The 22,896-nt window shown below is 43.1% G+C and overlaps 1 protein-coding gene across 1 annotated transcript in view; it reads right to left on the bottom strand.

The window, feature by feature from the left end:
- Positions 1–997: 997 nt before the first annotated feature.
- Positions 998–22,896, bottom strand: part of TPD52L1 (TPD52 like 1) — a 112,936-nt gene continuing 91,037 nt past the window's right edge. Inside the window, exon 8 of the mRNA XM_054022397.1 lies at positions 998–1,012. The gene's annotated coding sequence lies outside the window, so the exon portion shown is untranslated. The remainder of the gene's footprint in view (positions 1,013–22,896) is intronic.

Raw genomic sequence — 22,896 nt, forward strand, 5'->3', positions numbered from 1 at the left:
GCACACCCCTTGTCTGGCTTGTCTGTTGAGATAGTAACCCTGTGGGACAGGGATGTCTATTACTACATATAAATTTCATTAATAAAAACACACACACAAAATCCCAACCCCAATTTTTGAACATACATCCACTGCCTTTCCTCCAAGGATGTCAAAGCACCCACACTAGGTAAGTCTTCTTATCCCCATTTAGATAGGGACACTGGTGCACAGGACGTTACAAGATGTGCCTAAAGTGACACGGTAAGTTAGTGACTGAAGAACAGAACCCAGTTCTGACTTCTAATCCCCTGCAGTAGGCTGAAGTAATACTGTCTCCTAAGGAGGAGCAAGCAAAGGCTTATATCTGAGATACAGCTTTTGCAGTAGGATGGGTGACAGATGCTAAATGTTCATGAACATCTTTCCTGTAACCAGCCTGCCAGGTTAGTTCATAACATCTGGCCAGATGGAAAAGTTGCAGCTTTTCACAGGCCTGCAGCTGACATCCAGAAGCACTCCCATGACGACAGCTTGCTTTAAACCCTTTCCTGTACATAGACAAGGTTTGCTGCTTCCCAAGATTAAAGATGTCAAATCAGGCCCCAAGGGTTGTATTGTCAAGGGCAAAAAATACAGACGACCCAACCATTGTGAACTACTGCCGGGCACTCTGGATACCCATGAGAAACTCTGCAACGTTAGCTTCTCTGCGTCACAGCAGCGTGCAAACCGGGGGCCAGGATAGTTTAAAAATACTGCAACTACTACAGATTTCCCAGGCCATATATAGTTCACACATCTCACAGTAGCAGGAAGGAGTTACAAAGACACACAAAGAAACAGAGGGGAGAAAGCAAGGGATGCGACTGTCAGCGTGCAACAAAATGGACTAAAAATAATCTGTCACCAAAACAGCTCCATAGAAAGCTGCAGTAAGGAGGCCTTTTTTACTCATCTGCTGTGTCAGAGAAACCAAGAGAGTGCCCAATCTTCTGTTATAGGCAGAGGACAGGAAGGAAGATCTTGTTTCCTGTAAACACAGAGAGAGAGAGAGAGAGAGAGAGAGAGAGATTTATAGGTATTATTGTTTTTACAACGGAAGGGCTCCCTGAAGTTTGCTCAGCAATTCATTCCTGACAGATATCAGGTCTGAGCTGCTGGTTCTCTAGAGAAATATCTCCTATGGTGGTAGTGTGGGAAGGGACACTGAGGAGAGCTGAAAGCTTTGATGGCTTTGCGTTAGTTGTCTAACAATATAAAATGTAATCCTGAGAAGTCTGATGCCATATTACCAAAATGGAATGCAGATCGTGCTTTGATGAATGCTTTGAAACAAGTCTCATCTGCCTGCAGTGGGCAGGTTGCATCTTGACCTGAAAATAAACCAAATCTGTCAAGCTTTATTTTGGTGAAACAAGAATGTTTATTCTGTTCACCCCTCCACCTCCAAGCAGCCCACTGTGACTTCCAGCTGTGTTTTTACCCTGACCTTCCTTATATCCACTGTGCAGGGAAAGCAGCAAAATGCCAAATATTATGTCTTGACATGTATCGCCTCGTCCACCTTATACTAGTTTTGGGCCTTTTTGGTGACAAAAAGAAATTGTCAGAGTTTGCCATGAGAGCGGATTGTTTAACTTTGGCCTCTTGGAGTGACCTTGCCCATCAAGATTTTCAAAAGCCAAGTGAGCACCATTTAATTTGTGGCTGGAGTAAAAATGAAAAAGTGACGCTATTCCCCTAAAAAAAAAGCCAGTTAAAAAAATTAAGTACCAAGACTTTTCTTTTACAGTTTGTCATTTATATCCTGAGGGCCTGGCTTTCTGAGCTGTGAACAGCCTCTATCACCTTCTGGGATCTGATGTGAGAAATAGAGAGGGGCCCAAACCAAAAGCTCAGATGCCAAACATCCCTGAACTTTGGAGAAGTTCAGATCTGAACATACATCTCTAGTGAGAAGAGGAAGGCTGAGACATCAGTGATCCCAGTACTGTGCTATAGAGATAATACTAACTACACCGCTACCCCGATATAACGCGACCCGATATAGCACGAATTCGGATATAACGTGGTAAAGCAGTGCTCCTGGGGAAGGGGCTGCACACTCCGGCAGATCAAAGTGAGTTCGATATAACGCGGTTTCACCTATAACGCAGTAAGATTTTTTGGCTCCCGAGGACAGCGTTATATCGAGATAGAGGTGTAGTAGTCTGAAGGTGACTTCCAGAATACTCAAAATGGAGTAGAGTGCTAGAAAAGAGGAAATGTATTAGACATTTCTTAAACTTTAAAGTGCAGTGGGAAGGAATCAGATAGGTGTCCTCTACTTAAGGATAGAGAGGGTTTCTAGCAGCTGAGGGGGTAGTTGTAGAGATCTGTGAGACTAGAATCTGGGTTTACAGAGCCTGGGACATCTGATGTTTCCACATTCCCACCAGGAGGCCATGCAGAGCTATATCTAATATTAGTGTGGAGACTAGGCACTGCAGGAAGCACCACTCCAAGGGACCAGAGTGACAGCATCCTGCAGCTTTTTGATTATCCCATGCTTACTATTTAACCCTGGAGGATGGCCCAGGAAGTTGTCTGGGCAACCATGCAGGCTTCTGGCTTGTTGTAACTCCAGCCCTTGCCTTGCTTTCTGATCTCCAGTCTCTGACCCTGGTCTGACTCTGACCTTGCCTCTTGCCTCCTGATTCCAGCCTTGTATCTACCTCTGATCTCTGACCCCAGCCTGACTCTGACTCTTGCCTACTGATCCTAGCCCTAGCGACTACTCTGATCCCTGCTTGCTGACTGCCACCTTATGGCTGTGCTTGACTGGTGGACTCCAGCCCACCTGTGACCGCTAGGCCACACTGCCTAAGCTCCAGCCCCTTACTGTAGTAAGGTATGTGAACTTTGAATAGCGATAAGAAGGCATTCTAGGATCTGGATAGGAGTGTAAGAAAGGTGGTTAGGAGAGAGCTGAAGGATCAAGGCCACCGGGTCAGGCTAAGATATCCTGAAAGTGCGTTATCTGAATGTGTATGATACTAGGTTCTGAAACTGAACATGGCATTCAGGCTCATAGACTGACTGCGGTGAAAGCTTAATATAGAACCAACCCCCTTTTAATATGCTTCAGTTACAGTTCTGTTTTCAGGATTGGAGTACCTCTAACCTGAAGGCATACTACTAAACACCACCCTATACCGGAAACCTACTGACCGCTATACTTACCTACGTGCCTCCAGCTTCCATCCAGGACACCCCACATGATCCATTGTCTACAGCCAAGCTCTAAGATACAACCGCATTTGTTCCAATCCCTCCAACAGAGACAAACACCTACAAGATCTCTATCAAGCATTCTTAAAACTACAATACCCACCTGCTGAAGTGAAAAAACAGATTGGCAGAGCCAGAAGAGTACCCAGAAGTCGCCTACTACAGGACAGGCCCAACAAAGAATGCCACTAGCCGTCACCTTCAGCCCCCAACTAAAATCTCTCCAGAGCATCATCAAAGATCTACAACCTATCCTGAAAGATGATCCCTCACTCTCACAGATCTTGGGAGACAGACCTGTCCTCGCTTACAGACAGCCCCCCCAACCTGAAGCAAATACTCACCAGCAACCACACACCATACAACAAAAACACTAACCCAGGAACCTATTCTTGCAACAAACCCCGCTGCCAACTCTGTTCACATATCTATTCAAGTGACACCATCATAGGACCTAATCACATCAGCCACACCATCAGGGGCTCGTTCACCTGAACATCTACCAATGTGATATATGCCATCATGTGCCAGCAATGCCCCTCTGCCATGTACATTGGCCAAACCAGACAGTGTCTACTAGGGTTACCATATTTTGTGCCTCCTAATGGAGGACACTCCCGGGGGCCCCGGCCCCGCCCCCAGCCCCGCCCCAACTCCGCCCCCTCCCAAAGTCTCCGCCCCCTCCCCTGCTTAAAGCCTGAAGCAGGTAAGGGGGGGGGAGGCGTGGCACAGGTTGGCCCCCGGCGGCTCCAGCCTGGGTCGGCTCGGGCCCTGGCCGACCACCCCCGGCGCACCCCCTGGCTCCCAGCCCCGCGGGCCGGCTCCCGGCTCCCCGGCCCGGCTCCCGACCCCGGCCCGGCACCCAGCCCCGCGGGCCCGGCTCCCCGACCCCCGGCCCGGCTCCCAGCCCCGCGGGCCCGGCCCCCCGGCCCGGCCCGGCTCCCAGCCCTGCGGGCCCGGCCCGGCTCCCGGCCGTATTGGCGAACCGGGAAGTGGGCGGGCTCCCAGCCCCGCGGGCCCGGCTCGGCCCCCGGCTCCCAGCCCCACGGGCCCGGCCCGGCCCCCGGCTCCCAGCCCCGCGGCTCGGCTCCCAGCCCCGCGGGCCCGGTTCGGCTCCCGGCTCCCCGACCCGGGCCCGGCTCCCCGGCCCCGCGGGCCCGGACCGGCCCGGCACTGCGACCCTGGCCCGGCCTGGCCCCCGGCCCGGCTCCCGGCCGGGCACCATGCCCCCGGCCCCGCACAAAGAGGCCCCGGCCGAGCCTCCCGATTTTCCCGGACATGCCCGGCTTTGGGGGATTTCCCCCCGGACGGGGATTTGAGCCCCCAAAAGCCGGACATGTCCGGGAAAATCCGGACGTATGGTAACCCTAGTCTCTACGCAAAAGAATTAATGGACACAAATCTGACATCAGGAATCATAACATTCAAAAACCAGTAGGAGAACACTTCAACCTCTCTAATCACTCAGTGACAGACGTTAAGGTGGCAATTTTGCAACAGAAAAGCTTCAAAAACAGATTCCAACGAGAAGTTGCTGAACTTGAATTAATATGCAAACTGGATACCATTAACTTAGGTTTGAACAGAGACTGGGAATGGCTCGGTCATTACACTAATTGAATGTTAAAGTATCCTTACACCTTTGTGTCAGCTGTCTGAAATGGGCCATCTTGATTATCACTTCAAAAGTTTTTCTCCCCTGCTGATAATAGCTTCTCTTAATTAATTAGCCTCTTACAGTTGGTATGGTACTTCCACCTTTTCATGTTCTCTGTATGTATAAATATCTTCTTACTGTATATTCCATTCTATGCATCCAATGAAGTGGGCTGTAGCCCACGAAAGCTTATGCTCAAATAAATTTGTTAGTCTCTAAGGTGCCACAAGTACTCCTGTTCTTTTTACTATTCATGGGTCAAAGTGGTATACAAGGAAAGAACAGCAAAACTCCCTTTGCATGCTGTGGACTATGTACTTCTCAAGGGTCTCGTATACAATGGAAGTCAGTGCCTTGTCCTCTCAGGTACAGCATGTTGCATGACATGGGTCTAATTCTCCACTACCTTGCATCTTGTCTAGTTATTGACACTTGTGAAAAGGGGGTAACACACTAACTCTTTCAGTGGGTGCCAATCTGTGCAGGCATAAATTACAGTGCAAGGCAGTGGCTAATCAAGCCCTGTGTGTGAGAGAGAGAGAGAATGTATGTGAGGGTCTGAGGTGAATGTACGTGTGCGCCTGCATGTACTATAAGCATGTGCCAAAATAACACATTCTTTGAGATATTCAACTTCCTTTCTGCCTGCTGCCAGTGGTTTGGATGGCTTTTGTGCCATCCCATGACACAGTTCACAAAGAGTAAAGGATAGCTTCCTGGCTCGCACTGCCTCATTTAATGAATACCACCACTAATTAACTGATAGTAACATGTAGCTGTTCTTGGCCGTATGTATATCTTACTGAGGTCATAATGGCTGTTGGTAATATAATTTATTGCTCTGTAAAGCACTTTGGGATACACTGCATGAAGACCACGCGGAAAGTGCCAAGGCAATAATACAAATCAGGATTTTCCCCAATAAGATAATATGTTCCATACTTGCTGTGCCTCGGAGAAATAAAGCATCAAAGTTACATTGGTTCCAATGGAATGCTGTAAAGATTTCCAAATACATCTGTTGAAACAGAGAACTACTGTGTTAAGGACGTGAGGTCTTTCTTTCTTTCTTGAATTGCTAGGGCCAAAATTGCATCTTGAGAAAGAGAATTCAGGAGCTGAATAAAGGAGTCTAGCTTAGGAAGGCAGGCGGTTTTCTGCACGCAGCAGTTGGGTCACACAGTCAAGCCCACGTTAGGACTTGAGTTGTACTCTAGGTGAACTCTACTAAATTAGCTGTATGTGATGCTGCATTCTCTTGTTTCTAGGAAGATCAAAGTTCCTGGATCGAGTCCCGACTTTCTGTAGATAACCAGGTCACAGGATAAGTTTGCACCAATTTGCTGCTTGTAACACATCATGTTACAGATTCCATTGTATTTCCTAGTTTGGACCCATATACAGGGCACTTGTACTCACATTTTTTCCTTCAGTCATCTGAGCTAATCTAGTGACCTTGGATCATTTCTGTGGACTCCACCCTTATTACAGATACTCTTAATATTGTGGAGTATTTGATCTTTTATATAAGGCTATGGCTCCGACCCAATCCCTTTTTATTATTACTTATATATGTAAAAGTACCATATTGTAATGCTCCAGATGCTTGTCTCACAAGTATAGCATTACAAAGGCAGCACAGTATGTCATCAGTCTGACTTTGATTAAGCCACTTCGGAATGGCAAAAGAAGAAACCCCAGGGTATTGAGTTTGGGTAACCAATGAGGCATTTGTAATTCCCAAGTAAAATGCCTGATAAACAGGGAGGAATAATGAATGGGAATCAATTCCAGTTGTATAAAAGTGTTAATTAGTTTATCTGGACACATTGCAGGCTTCACAGAGGCACACAAAAGGTATGGGTAATGCCACAGACGTATTTGTGGCAATTAATTACTATTAGCATCTGGGATCCCTCTCTGTAACTAACATTTGTGTCAAATCAGCACCCAATAGATATAATATTCTCTGGAGAATTCAAAGATGAATGGTAAAATATTGCTATTTCAATAAAACCGACCCACCTACTACAAAAAGGAAATACGCAATTGTGTCTTAAAAATTTCAGATTAGTTGAAATCTCTTTGAGATGGGACAAATGAGTGGTACACTTCTAATATGCAAACATAAGCAACAATGTGCTCCCACAAAAATGTCATCCCCTTTAGTGTGTCAGAGAACCCTGCTGACAGGACTGCATGCATTTGCAGAGGATGAATTACAGACTGAAGAATCTATTCATTTATTTTCCCATTTAAACAAATATTTTCTTATAATCATAAGAAAAATAGAAGGCGGTGCCATTGGGCAAACAAACATATTACATAGCATTTTGGAAATATTTATGCTTTATTTCTGAAAAATACATGGCGTATATTAATAGTTCTGAGTTCAACTTGTGAAATTCTAGTGGGGTTGCAGACATTATGGAAAGTATGGCATAGAATCTTCCTTTGTTACATTTTTGAAAATATGACATTTTGTACAACATGGTTTATTCCAAAGGCTGAAAAAATGCTCCTCAGAAGTATTTTTATGAGTCACAAGGATAAATAACTTCTGCTGAGACTGAGTAGGAGAGCAGTGAAAATGATTTGCAATTAATAATTTATTTGATTAATGGTGCCTCTTTTGGTGTTTGTGAATTGTTCACAAGCAGTTTGCAATTTTCTCAAATATATTCATTAGTTAAAATTATTCAGATTCATTTCTACAAATAACTTTTGGTCTGTAGATTGTTCAAGAGCAATTGTGAGACTTCGATATTGTAAATATGAACTGATGATTTGACACAGATCACAGAGTATGCTTCTGTTCTCTGACTGGACAAGAATAATACTTACAACCAGGCTTTGGGGTGAATACTAGCAATGATGAATTCAAATTTCACTTTCCACCTTTATTTTCCAGTAATCACTTAATATGGACTGTTTTTTGTGAACCAGTCAAATGGTTTGGTAGAATATTTTGCCAAAGCAAACAAAAAAGTGATGTGAGCAGAGTAAAATTCCAACTAATGTTGGCAATGTGATAGTGTTCACTCAGTTTTATTTTGCGACGTGCAGAGATGGGTCAGTTTATCTTGGACACAAAAATCATCCCAACCTTCTCTTCAACGTGGTGGCAAAATACAGTCACAGGGCTCCTCCAAGCTCCCTGCAGCATAGCACAAGGCTTAAGACAACTGGGGTAGTGATTAGCCCTATTTGAATGAATGATTTACGACTATGAATATGATACCATATAAAAGTTGGTTTGTTTAGAAAGACTGTCCTTCTCATATGTGACATGCCACAAATATGAAGCTAAAAGTAGGATGAACTGGAACTGCAATTCTATAGCTCTTCATAAGATTCCCCCCTTGTTTCCTTCTCATTCACCAAGTCACCTGAATTCATAACATAAATACTTGGGGCTAAATTCAGAAGGGACATAAATGGTGATAGAAGGGCAGGGTGGTAGCATGAAAAGCAACTGACAGGAGGATGTAAAATAGTTTTCTGTGGGTGGGTGCAGTTGGGATTCAGCTTGCACTTTCCTACACCTTCTTGTTAGGTTCTTTCCCTGCAACCCCATTCTTCTGCCCCTTTCACATATAAATTTGACAATTTTACCAAAGTGTAATTGACACCATCATTTAAGTCATCCCTGAGGTAATACTTGTTCCTTAAACAACTCAAAAAACAGAAAACGCCTATAAAACCAAAAAGCGGCATCATAGCTTTATGTGCTTGCTTTGGAAAATCAGTTTTTGATTTATAGCCGTCCAATAAAAATCTCCTTTAAAAATTAGTAAAATGAAATGCTTACCATCAGTAGAACCAGAATTCAGTCCAGGGAGGGCCCAAAACGCAAAGCCATGAATTCTGTCTGCCTGACGCAGTTTAAAAAATAAAATAAAATCCATCCTTCAGTTAGCAAGTCTGAACTGGTGTCAGCTACCAGAAGACGCCTTTTGTTTGTTAATTAATTTAGACTAACAGAACTATCCAGCCCCCTAACCATCTGCAATTCTTTAAATTGTCATATTTGGTTTGGTTGAAATTTTCACTTGTACAAAATGAGAGCATATTATGTTTTGAGGCAGCAGGGGTCTTACTGACATGATTTGTAAAAATCTATCCTATTGGAAAAGTGTAACACAACGAAGCCAGTTTACGGAAAGTCAGATGTGGTGGGTTTTATCACGTCTTGGATTGAATAGTAACTAGTTGACAAAAGGTCAGCCAATTTTATTATCTTAAACAATTATGAATGTCACTGAAAAAGCTTTATAATTTGACCCTTGTGTAACACTATTTGGAATTGCCTGCAAGTAACCACCAAGCAATGAATATTTTTCATGTTGGATCATTCTTCAAGCGTTACTATCATCTTCCTAATGTCACCACAGTGACCTGTCAGTACACTGTAATGAAACATGTTTGCATGGCAGTTTATCAAGAAGTGCCTTGCAATGGAATACCAGCAGTCTTGAAATGCTTTCTTGAGTCTTTGTATATTTGCAATGCAATTTAGCGCATTCAAAGGTCCCAACACTGTAATCCTGGTCCATACTCATGATGATATGCAGTATTCTTATTCCTTTGCAAAATGTACTGACATCCAAACCAAAAACCACAAAATACATATCATTTTGGAATAAAATGTAACTAGCATATACTAAGGTACATGTGCAGCACTCCAAATTTTGCGACCAAAAAAGCACAACTCCTAACTGTACATATGCCCACATAATCTGTACTGTGATTTTAAACTTATATTTAAAATTACAATATCAAACAAAGGCTGGGAAATGGAAGGCAATCAATATAATAGAGAGCTCAAATTATTTTGAAAAACAAAGTCTCTTTCGGTTTCTGAATACTTGTTCCATGTAAAGAACCTTAGTTTTAAAGGCAGATAAATAAAAATTTACACCTAATTTTAAACAGTGAGAGTGATTAATCATTGGAACAATTTGCCAAGGTTTACAGTGGATTCTCCTAAAAGATCTCCTCTAGAAATTATTTTGGGGATGCTCTATGGCTTGTGTTATCCGGGGAGGTTAGACTAGATGATCACAATGGTCCCTTCCTGCCTTAGAATCTATGAAAATCAATAGTTTTCTGTTCAGCAGGAATTTTTGGTTGATATTACTGTAGTTGATTTCCCACATGAAACAATTACTCCTTAAACCTCCTATAAAAGACAATCCATATTCTGAAATGTCTGGGAATTTCTGTTTTACATGGCAGCATGTCTTAGCTTTAAAAACAAATGAGAATTTATGATCCACTTGCAAAGAATCAGCAGAGAATGTGGGTCTAAGCAAGCACTTCAGAAAATCTTTGCATAAAGTTTTACGTATAACCCAAGAACATGGAGTCAGAAAAACAAAATGTCAAAATGTTTGAAATCTTTTTATCTCTCATCTGATCCTGACACTTTTTTTTTTTTTTTCCTGAGCAGGGATGTATTGGAGACATCTCTCTTGTAAGATGACAATAGGAGTTGCTGATACTGTGGTCCTTAAAGCCCTCATTCCTGCAACTGTTATGCATATGCTTACTTAAGCATGTGCATAGTCCCATTGACTACATGTGTGTTTGCAGGAGCCGGGCCTACCAGGCAGTGGGGGGTGAAGTGGGGACGAGGGGGTTGTGGGTTTTCATTTTTGTTTCCTTTCCCAGACAATTTGTGAAACAAATCTTGTTCAATTTACCCGTCGTCACCATTAGACTGGAGTTTAAAATACGTTAACTGCATAAATGTCTGATTTTTAATACACTAAACTTCCAAATAAACATTACAGCATGCATGCATCCTGACTATGTTCTCCACCCATCCTACTCATATCTCTGAACTCAACTGAAATAAGTTTAAATCTCTATGAACTGAGGGGTGAAAACATTTTCTACTATCCTGTGCAGCTGGCCTGTTAGGGAGTCGTGCACCCAGCCTACATGTGACAGGCTCCAGTAAGAATAAGCCAACCCAGTTCCAGTTGTGATAGTTAATTGCCTAAGTAGTTGGATGGCAGTTATAGGTAAGGAATCTGGACCTAATAAAGGCTTATGAGGGGAGAGAATCTTCAGGGGAGCAGGTTAGGAAGCTACTCCCAGAGTTCCAGTGGTGTCTACCTGGACAGCAGAGCCTCATGGAGAGAGCATGTAAAACCCTTTTCCAATTTTAGTCTGAACTTACACAACATTTTCCCCTACTTTTTTTGTAAGTTTATTTGCTATGGAAGAATGGAGAAAACAGAAGAATGGGAGGCAATTTTATACTTTTAAAAGTTGTGTTTCAGGACAGCTCATTGTTGGCTGATTAACTTACTCTGAAGTTACGCTCTAGTCAGTCACTTATTTGAGTTTGTCATGCACACTGCAGTTCTATTGATGATGAATGCTGAATAAGCTGTCGTGGATTTTTATCACACTTCAAAATACATATATCTATATTTCATGCCTGTAGTATGGCTGCACAAATTACAGCCCCCTGATGATATCCTGGCATGAGACATACATGTAACAAATACCCCATTGGCAGATAGTAACAAAAGACCATAATGTTATCTGAGGGATATAATTCATGACCTGATGATATAGTAGTCAAATATGACTATTTAGAGTATATGAAATCAGGACAGCTGTTGCCAAGCATTTCAACCAATAGAATGAGTGCAGTATGCAAATAAACTGAAGTTAACTAGATGTGACTGACTGAGTACTGCTGTCCACGTACATATGGATCTAATATAACTGTCCTAAAATAACTTTTTTTTTAAACGTGCGTCTTCCTCTCCAATATCTGTGTCTGTCTGTGTGTTTAACAAAGGCGATGTGTACAAAACAAATATGCAGATTCTCACCCAAAGCTTTGGCACTGACTCTCGCTGGTGCCTTTCCACTTCCATTGTCTGAATTCTCTTGGCCAAAGAAATATAAATTAAATATAAGAACACAATTCAGGAGGTTGGTTTCAAACATTTATTTTCAGTGTTGTATAGGTACGGCCCTTTGTTATTAGTATTTACTGATTTCCGTCACTCTTCCCCCACCCCCAACCACAAAAAATTCCTGGGTTTTTGAAAAAGTCAGTATTTGGGTTTTACTGACTTCTGACTCCCTCCCCCTTCTTCCATAAATGTTGACTTTTTAAAAAAACAAAAAACAGGATTTTTTTTGCATGGGAAGCTCCTGGGATAGAACTGAAGGGCTGGGGTCAGCATAGGGCTGTGTGCAGTGGAGGGGGGGAGGGAGAGAGTTTAGGGGGTTTCAGTACTCCTGGGATAAAGCCTTCTGCTCCCCTCAGCGCAACCCCATTCTCTTCCTCTGAGTAGTGGGGCAGTGAGACTAGCAGCAGCTGGGTCTCAGCAGCTGAGACCGACCAATTGCTGCAGCAACAGGCCTGTGGGGAGCAGAAAGGTGCACTCCACGAGTACTGCTCCCCATTCCCTTGCGGCTGCATTTCTGCACTTCACAGAGCCCTCTTCTGACCCTGGTTCTTCAGTGCAGCTGCATTCACTTCCTCTGTGCAGGCGGGGAGCGAGAAGGACAGGGAAATGGGTTCCAGCAGCTGAGACCGTCCAATCTCTGTAGAGAGTGGTAGGCTTCCTCAACTGCCACGTGGTGAGTCCTGGGCACTCCTGCTCCTTGCCCTTTGTTTTCTGCCTTTACCAAGTTTTCTCTCCATTTTTAAACAAATCACAATAAATTCCTTGGAAATTAAAAAAAAAAAAAAAAGTAGTAAAGGCTTGTATGTATAGGGAGCCCCCCTACACCGCGGGGCTCCCTCTAATCCAACCCTAGCGTGGTGCAATGGAACTATGCTGTGAGAGAAGCTATAGATATGGAAAGGAGAGTGGATTTCCCCCCACCAGATGAATGTACTTAACAGTGGGAAGTGGTTTTGTTCTGTTTTGTTTTTGTTTTGTTGATGTTGCTGGACAAAACCTATATGCTGCTCCAGAAAGTTCAGGCTAAATTTTCTTCTCCATTCAATCTCCTTTGTGCCACTCCTGGGGAGGATGAATTCTCAGCTGGCACAAAAGCTGATGTACCAACATCTTTCACTACCTCCTCTACTTACATCCAATGTTGGGGGTATGCAATGGGTGGGGAGGGTCAGAGTGCAATGCATTCCAGTTATCCCCAGTTGGCATACTATGCTGCAGGGACCATTGCCAGTTGGTGTAAGTTAGAGCAGCCCATTAGCAAGGCACAGCACAGTTGTACCGTGAAAATCAGGATCCACAACTCTGACTTGGTTCCTGCCAATTCAGTATTTTGGCTTCTCCTGGGGCCTACAACCCAATAATACTCTTTAATAAATAACCTAGTATTTGTGTTCTTGGTCCACATTTGATAGGTTAGGGTGTTTGTTTAAATCAAAGTGCTTATTATTTTGCTTAAATTTTCAAAAAAATAATTGGGTCTATGTACTGGAAGATGCAAGAAGACGTATAAAAATTAAGCTGCATTTATGTGGCTCATGCACTGCATCAGAAGATCTTTTTGTGTAGTGAGATCTTGGAGAGCTGGAGACATTTTTCAGAATTTGCCTTCAATGACTGATTTTCTTTTGGAGATTTTTTCACAGAAGGACCATTAGATTATCTAGTCTGACCTTCTGTATAACACAGACCAGTAACTTTCACCCAGAAACCCCTCTAAAGCCCAAAGACTTTAATTAGACAAGACCATTTTAGGTGCAAATATGTAATGCCCTAAGGAGCATAGGAGCACAAATAAATTCCCTAACTTTTGAGATCAGAGGTGAATCTGAATCAGAACCTTTCCTCTGCTCACTCCTTCGCCTTCCCTGTCAAACACTGACAATTCAGATAAAATGAAATTTGAAGATACGAAGTGCCCTTGATATTTTTAGGTTTTGCAAAACCAAAACTGGATTCTCAAATTTTGTACAAACCAAAACCCACCCTTCTTGGCTCATCTTGGCTAAAAATTATACCTTTTCCACTTCATTCCCTTCTGTCTCTCTCATACCATCCCACAGATTCCTTCTTTACTTTTATCTCCATTTTCTTTCTTTCAGCATTCTCTGGGCCAGATTTTCTGGTCCACTAAGGGTGTAAGCTGGATGGGTAATTTCCACTTCAGTTGACATAACCACACAAGCTCTGGTTGAGCTAACATCCTTAAAACAGAAGTGTAGAAATGCAGTGAGAACAGTGGGATGGGCAAGTGATCCTGAATAAGATTTCATCTGAATCCCTAGACACATACTCAGGCTGGCTAGCCCATCCCACCACTCATGGACCCCACAGCTACAATTCTAATTGTAGCATGCCAGTTCAATCAGAACTAGCATGTGTATGTCTACCTGAGCTGGAAACTACACCTTCCAGCTACAGTGTAGACGTACCCAAAAGTGGTCTGATTCCAGCCATAGCTGGAGAATGGAGAATTCCCTTTGCATAGGGGAACTCACAGATGGTTTAACACTGCAAGAGAAATTCTGTCTGACTCAGCCCAATTCCTGCTGGGACTCCAGAGGAAAAGCATGCTGAAGTAGAAACTCTGTCAGCTTGTAAACAGGTGCGACATGTGTCACCCTCTTTCACCAGCCAATTGGGACAAAGGGGAACGTGGCTCTGCCCTAATCTTGCTGATTCCTGCCTTCTTAGGAGAGGTTAATGCCAACAATGATGCTAATCTAGCACTGCACCTGCACTTCCTAGCCACATTGGTGCTTGCCCCTGGATATGAGTACAAGAAGCCTTTTCTCCCCGTGCCTCAAATGCCTGTGCCATGTTGTCCCATGAACTTTTAAGGAGAACTCCTTGCCTTTTTTTTTTTTTTTTTTTACAATCAAAAAATGATTAGGAACCATTTTATTGCTCTGGTCAATTTCAGAGCTATTTAGCTGCTGTCTGAAGTTATTGACTTACATCGGGCATAAGGGCCTGATTCTGAGCAGTGCTAAGAGCGTTCAGCTTCCCATGACCCCACTGCAAGTTGTAGACACAGAGCACTTTGCAGTGAATCTGGCCTTGTGTTTAAACATTTCTTGGATTGGGATTTGTAGTTACTGATTTTTATGGTGACCATTCTTTTTATATGAAGTCTTTATATACCCTTTGCATTATACATCGGTTGCAAAGTCAAATGCTAAATTAAGTAGTCTGAGTTTAAGGCCACAAGGGACCATTAGATCACCTAGTCTGATGACCTGTATACTGCAGGCCATTAAATTTCACCCAGTTACCCCTGTATTGAGCCCAATAATTTGTGTTTGGTTAAAGCATATCTTCCAGAAAGGCATCCCGCCTTGATCAGAAGGGCTCTAGCTGCTTTCTGATGTGCATTAATATAAGACTATGCAATACTTACCATGGATTGTAACTGTTAAGTGAAATCATTCTGAATACTCCTATGGCAGCTTGGAGATATATTTCTACATGAGTAAATGTTTCTACATGTTTCTTGACTGAAAAAAAAGCCCACACATCCATTTATCACTGAAAGGAAAATGAGCCCAGTAGGAAATCTCCATGTTGACATATTCACATTGGTGCCACTATTTTGATCTAATCAGAAAAGGAAATGACCTTACAAGTAAGATTTACAAGCAGGGTCAGCAGTCTCAGTGAGGCAGCAGTCAGGGATGTTTCCATGCTTGGTAAGGATATTCACATCTTTATAGGGCTTTCAACCAGTCAGTCAATCATTCATATTTTTATATGGCACCTTCAAAGCCTCCCAGCTCCCATTACAAAAAGCAACACCAAGGATCAAATTAAGAAATATATATTCTAATGAAAGTTAACTAAAATCTTATTGTCTTCCCCCAGTATTTTGCCTAGTCTCAGGTTAGTACTATTGAGTTAGAATAGTAAGGATTTTCTAACCACCTTCAGCAAAGTAAGTTATGCAAAAATTCACTGGAAATAGATGAAACAAACAAATCTCATAAGGCTTGATGCCCTTAAACAGGTAAAGGGTGAGATGAAAGCCAAGTATTTTATTAATAGAACACATAAATTGTAAGTATATATTAACAGATCTACATTTATGTATATAGGGATTGTATATGACAAGAGAAACTTAGAACCAAAAAGGTCCCAATCATTTCTAGCGACTAATACTGTAACCTTCTAAGTGTTGTTAATGTTGTGAGGGCAAAAGATACGTACAAACCTATACCTAGAATAAGGTTTGCGATCTACACCCAGATATCCCCAAATACTCATGCAAATGGTAAAGATGTGCTGCCAAATTTTTAAGACTCTCTCAAAAATTGGCCAGGCTGGAAGCTGGAGCCCGCCCCAGGTACGAGTGGCCCAGGGAGCCTGGGCAGCTGTGGGGAGCCGGGGAGCCTCCACTTGCCCATGATAGGGGGACTCAAGAGCAGCCCCCACCCAGTTCCCCCCCACACCCGCTGGACCTCCTGCCAAGGGCACATGGAGGGTCTGCAACTCCACAGAGCTGCCCGGGCAGCTCTTACCATGGCCCGGCTGTGGCTCTTTGGCCCGAGGCGCCACCCCCTGGTCAGGTTGGAAGCCGGAGCTGGGTCGGGGTAAGAGCCGTGCGGGCAGCTGTAGGAAGCCTCCATCTGCCCTGGGTATGGGGCCAGAAGGGTGGAGACATGGGCTGGGGGCTGTTCTCAGGCTATTTAAGAACATTCTTGTGAATGGATTTCTGTTCATACAAATGTTTGGAGAATAGCTGTTTATATGAATATTGATATTTGCACACAAACACATTTTTGCACAGGAACAAGGGTATTTGCTCTTTTTCTATATAAAAAATCAGTTATCCAATAGATGTGGACTAGAAACAATAACATCTGACTTAGATATACACTACAAATAAAAAACAGTGAATAGCCAAAAGGAACAGTTTGCAGAGACCCCAGGCACTTCTTTGGACAAACTTCATTTAACAATTGCAAATAATTGAATATGCCTGTTGCAGAGATTTTTACACAGAAAAAAGTTCATCAGAACTTTCACTATGAATAGACTGGTTATGTCCAATAGCATACCATTAACAATATATTTGATGGTATCCCTTTCCCTCCACGCATGTAATTAGTCTTCTTAGATTGTAAACTCTTTGGGGCAGAGACCATGTCTTCATGTATGTTTGTATAACACCAAGCACAATGAGGCCCTGATCCTGACCAAGGCCTGTCTGCACTACAGTAATATTTGTATTAAAAACAAATAATAAATGTAACATTCCTATTGACATACATGGGAGTTGTGTTCAAAGACTGTGGGTAGATCATAGCCCATAGTTTGCATGGTTTATACAATGTGATAATAGACGATGACAATAATATGGCATATTGATGTTAATTCACCTCAAATGCTAACTTGCAATACTCTGTGAACACATTGGGGCAGGGTAGAGGAACAAACAGAATCTTTTAGAACAGACACCTAAAGGGCATTATTATTGTTGTTGTTTATTATTTGTATTATCTTGGCAGTGACTATAAGACTATCTGAAGACGACCTGATGATCTACATGAAATTAATTTGATTCATTCCAGCTCGTAGGGGGCAAGTGCACATTAAAAAAAACAGGTTTAAAAGTAGCAGCCGTGTTAGTCTGTATCCGCAAAAAGAACAGAAGTACTTGTGGCACCTTAGGGCTGGTCCCCACTTAGTCCGGACTTCGGACTAAGGTACGCAAATTCAGCTACGTTAATAACGTAGCTGAATTCGAAGTACCTTAGTCCGAACTTACCACGGTCCAGACGCGGCCGGAAGTCTCCCCCCCGTCGACGCCGCGTACTCCTCTCGGCGAGCTGGAGTACCGGCGCCGACTGTGAGCACTTCCGGGATCGATCCGGGATCGATTTATCGCGTCTTAACCAGACGCAATAAATCGATCCCAGAACATCGATGGCGTGCCGCCGGACCAGCCGGTAAGTGAAGACTAGGCCTTAGAGACTAACAAATTTATTTCAGCATAAGCTTTCGTGGGCTACAGCTCACTTCTTCGGATGCATTTAGTCTCTAAGGTGCCACAAGTACTCCTGTTATTAAAAAAACAGACAGCACAAAGACAACCCCCTCCCCCCATACACACATTACCACCACAATTGACACTGTTAATGGCAGCCTTAGCAGAGAGATTAAGGATTGAACAAAGCAATGGGACTGAACTAACTTTTAAGTCATAGAAGCTGCCCCTAAATCAGGCATGTCGGTGGGGGGATGGGGGTTGTACATTTCAGCCCTGAGCTTTTTCCTGTCGATAAAGAACTTCAGTTTCTTTTCTAGTGCTGCTAAACTGGCACATTTCACCAGGACTAAAGGGGAGATTTTGAAAGGTACAAAGCTCAGTTAGGCGCCCAATTTTCATTGACTTTCAGTGTCAGTTGGGCACTTAATTCCCATTTGTGCCTTTTGAAAAGCTTCTTCTAAACTCATTTTAAAATGTAACTAGTGAAAGGACTATAGACTTAACAAGGAAACCTGGCAAAGGATTTGTTGTTGTTCATAGCTAAAGGAGGGCTTAAATTTCCTTTAAAGATTTCTTACTGCTTGCTTTTATCTTAGGAGAATCAATAAGGGCAAGTGTGGTCTGCCTTGGTTTTGCTTGGAGGCCTATAGAATGTTTATTGTCCAAACTTAACTGAAGGGATGATAGAGAGAGTTGAAGCTCTAATAAAGGCTTCCTTTATTCAAAATGTTAACTAGTAATTAACAGTTAAACAGGTATTATTTAAAAACAAACAAACAAAACCTACCCTGTTTGACACAAACTTCCTTCCCCTCTCAATTGCTCAACTTTTACTCTCTTAACAAATGTTACCAATGGACTAGTTCTCCAGGCTTCATATTCTTGTGGCACATACAGGACCAGATCTTTTTGTGTGTTTAATAAAACAAGCAATAAAACAAAGAGAAAGCAAAAACCTAGCCACCTCTGTACCATAAAGAAGGAAACACGTAAGAATCACACTTGCAAACATTTTCCTTCCTTTGCTAATCACCTTTTAAAAAAGTAAAGGCAGAGAGACAAAATCTTCACAGAGTATGAACCTCTCAGAGATTGAAGTTTGAGATGCTTCCATTTAGCTTGTAACCTTTATTTGTCATATCAGAATGCAGAGGTCTTCTGTGTTGTGATTTGAATGCATCATCTCATAGCAAAGGGAAAGTGATCATTACTGAAGCAAGGAGAGTTGTTTTCAGTTTATCAGTTTTCTTCTATGTCAGATTTGTAATTTCATTTAAAGTTTGCATTGCTTCCATCCCGTGAGAAGCCCAGTGACTTAGAAAAATGCATGGGACTTTTTCAATAGCAGAAGATCAAATGATGTTGATCAGGCAGTGTGACCTAATCCTTTAATTCATCTGTCTTTTTACATTAGAAACTTTCTGAGCATGTAGGATTGATTTGCTCTTAAATTTAGTTTTTTGTTCTCTTTCCTCAAGGTCTTCTGGTAACCTCACCTTTTATCCACTCCACTGTTACTCCTCTGTATACATAGGAAATGACAACTTTTTTTTTCTTTCATAGGTCATGGTAACTTACTCCTTAACTGTCCTGATAAAATCAGAGGGATAGAAACTCCATCTATTCCCCCCTCTTCTCCTCCAGTCCATGTTCTCATGTGGCAGTGATCAGAAGGACACTTTGCTCCATGCTAATCATCATGCATGTTTCTGTTACTATGTCACCTGCAGGTAATGCAGTTTCCTAAATGATTGTTGGATACAATAACACTACATGCAGAAGGTTTGAAGTGCAGGCAAGGATCTCAGGAACATGTTAAACAGCAGCCAGGGTTGGCGGGTTATATGGGCCCGTGATGCCTGTGGTCCAGCAATATTCAGGGCCCGGGGGCCTGGCTCCACCAATGTTCGGGGCTGGGTCTCTCCCCCGGCCCCGCCTACTGCCCTGCGTGCCTTCCCCCAGAGCATTGTCCAGCCCCGCCTGCTGCTCCCGCTCGCCTCCCCTGGAGCATCCCTCCCTGGGCAGTGGGTGGCTGCCCTGCCGCTCTGCGCTCCATCGCTGGCTGCCGCTGCTGCTGCTGCTGCTGCTGGCTACAAAAGGGAGCGGTGCTGGCAGCAGGCGGAGGGAGGGGGTGCACACGTGATGGCAGCCCCCACCCTGGCACCCACCACAGGGGAGCAGGGGAGGCGAGGAGGCTTCCTGGACCTGAGAGGTGCCCTAGGAGCACGTGCAGGGTGTGTGTGCTACCAGGGGGAGAGGAGCCACCCCGCCACCGAGCTCGCTGCTGTCAGCAGGGAGAGGGCTGGGAGGAGTCATCCTGTCTGGCCCCAGGCCCAGGGCAGCCTGCCTGCACCTCAAACTCCTCATCCCTGGCCCCGCTCCACAGCCTGCACCCCTAGCCAGAGCCCTCACCCCTCCCCACACCCCAGCCCTGAGTCCCCTCCTGCACCATGAAGCCCTCATCCCTGGCCCCACTGTGCACCCCAACCCTCTGTCCTAGCCCTGAGCCCTTCCCACATCCCAAACCTCTCTCATGGGGGGAGGAGGGAGTGGGCCTTGGACCTGTTCTGGGCACCACAAAAAATTATACAAATCTGCCACCCCAACAGCAACTACAGAAATTAGCATTTTTAAATCAGCAGGTCCAGACAACTTGCACCCAAGAGTTTTAAAAGCTGTCTGTAGAGCTTCCTGGACCATTAATGTTGATTTTCAATAAGTTTTGTAAGACTTGGGAAGTTCCAGAAGACTGGAAGAAAGTTAATGTTGTGTCAATATTTAAAAAGGGTAAATGGGATGACCCGGGTAATTATAGGCCTGTTAGTCTGATATCGATCCTGAGTAAGATAATGGAGTGGCTGATATGGGACTCAATAAAGAATTAAAGACGGCCAATATAATTAATGCCAATCAACATGGGTTTGTGGAAAATAGATCCTGTCAGACAAACTTGATATCTTTTTTTGACGAGATTATAAATTTGATAAAGTTTTGATTGATAAAAATTTGATTGATATTAGTGCTGATGTAACAGACTTCTGTAAGGCATTTGACTTGGTATCGCATTTTGATTAAAAACTAGAAAAGATATAAAAACACATGAAATGGATTAAAAACTGGCTGATAGGTCTCAAAATGTAATTGTAAATGGGGAATCATCATTGAAATGGGTGCGTTCCTTGTGTGGTCTTGAAAGGATCAGTTCTTGGCCCCCCGCTATTTAAAAAATTTTTAATGACTTGGAAGAAAATATCAAATCGTTCCTGATAGATTTTGTAGATGACACAAAAATTGGGGGAGTGGTAAATACTGAGAGGGCAGGTCACTGATAAAGAGCAATCTGCATTGCTTGGTATGCTGGCCACAACCAAACAATATGCATTTTAATATGGCAAAATGTGAGTGTATACATGCACATATGTAGGTAATACTTATACTTACACAGGTCTAAATGGTGTATATCACCTAAATACAGCTTGACTATACTGAAGCACTGCACAGGATCTTTGACTGTCGTCAGTCCTAGGTTTACTGGGCACAACTCCATGGAAGTCAATGAAGTTGCACCCATCTATATCAAGACTGAACTTGGCCTGGTATCTACAAAAGGCATTACTGTACATTAATGCTCTGCAGCTGTTCTATGTGGCATGGATATTTTCCACATCATAACATTAACTTTGCCTACCTGCCTGCCCTGCAACCCTTCACCCCCATCAGAGGGGTCATCATAACAGAGTTATGCAGAGATGACTGCAAAGGGAAGAGCCAATATATGAAGCACCACAGATGTAAGGCCAGCCATGCTACTAGAATAAGGTGCGGCTAGGGGGAGATCAGAGCCACATCACTTATATGTGTAAGGCCTGGTATCCATATTACTTGGCCTGTTTGCACCTGCGGATTATTGGAATAAACAGATTTTGCATTAATCTCTTATGCACTGTTGCTGAGATTGCCTCACGAAGGGAATAACACAGCATTACTGTGGGAAGTAAAAGACTGCAGCGAGCGTCTTCTTCAATGCTTTTTTAAATGCAGGATGAGAGGCTGTTGCCCCTGGTTATTAAAGCCTATGAGATGTCATCATAGCATGATATATAACAAACTAGATAACCTCCCTTTCTGTCAACTGGCAACAAATGATTCCAAATGCCTTTTTTTCATGAATCTCATCAGGGAACAGTTAGATATATCCATAATTGCCGTATACAGAATTTTTAGCCTCTGGCTTTTGCTTTTGGGACTTCTATATTATTGTTTGAAATGTGTAAAGCACAAACCAAAGTTATTTTGTTAGAAGGATTAAAAAGTGATTTAAACCTAGTAGTCTTGTGACAGCTAGTAGGTATCTGAGGTAAAGATCTGTTGGCAGAGAGCGCCATCTGTCATCATTAAACACGAATTACCTCAGCACAAAGCACTGGGTTAAAAACTTGAATATTGCATTTTGGTATTTCTTCATCTGATGTTCTCTTTATTCAAGAAGAAGCAAAAAATAAAAATAATCTGGGATTAAAGAAACAAGAATGAGCCTTAAACCTTTCAATTATCTTTACTGCCTGTAGGGAAAACTTTAAAGTCCACTGCCAAGGTTTCTGCATTAAGTAGCACAGTAATCACAAGAAACCTGAAACCCTGACTGTGTTTCTATTGTTGGGTTACCCAGCTCAGAAATTGGGTTTCACATGAATAGGGAGCTGTCACATGCAGAGAGGAGAACATGCTGTGGTCAGTAGATAATGCAGCATGTACACTCTACCTACACACTCTGGAGTTCAGAGAGAGGTTGTGCCACCCCAGCCTTCTTTAAACTAGATATTTTTCGTATTATTTCTTACAGGTGCCGGTACTGATCCTCTGAGGGCTAGTGTAGTCCAGATGCTAATAAGCACTGACATTTTAACCACCATGTCATCCTGATTGAGCAGGTTTAGACGACATAGTAGTTAAAGTGCTAGTGCACAGTCAACAGTAGCACTCTCATCATCACTACCATTGGTGCAGAGGTTGCAATGAAGAGGACTTTAAAGAAAAAAATGTCTAGTGTAGACTCATCCCCC

This window comes from Malaclemys terrapin, chromosome 3 (assembly GCF_027887155.1).
Source record: "Malaclemys terrapin pileata isolate rMalTer1 chromosome 3, rMalTer1.hap1, whole genome shotgun sequence".
NCBI classification, from domain to species: domain Eukaryota; kingdom Metazoa; phylum Chordata; order Testudines; family Emydidae; genus Malaclemys; species Malaclemys terrapin.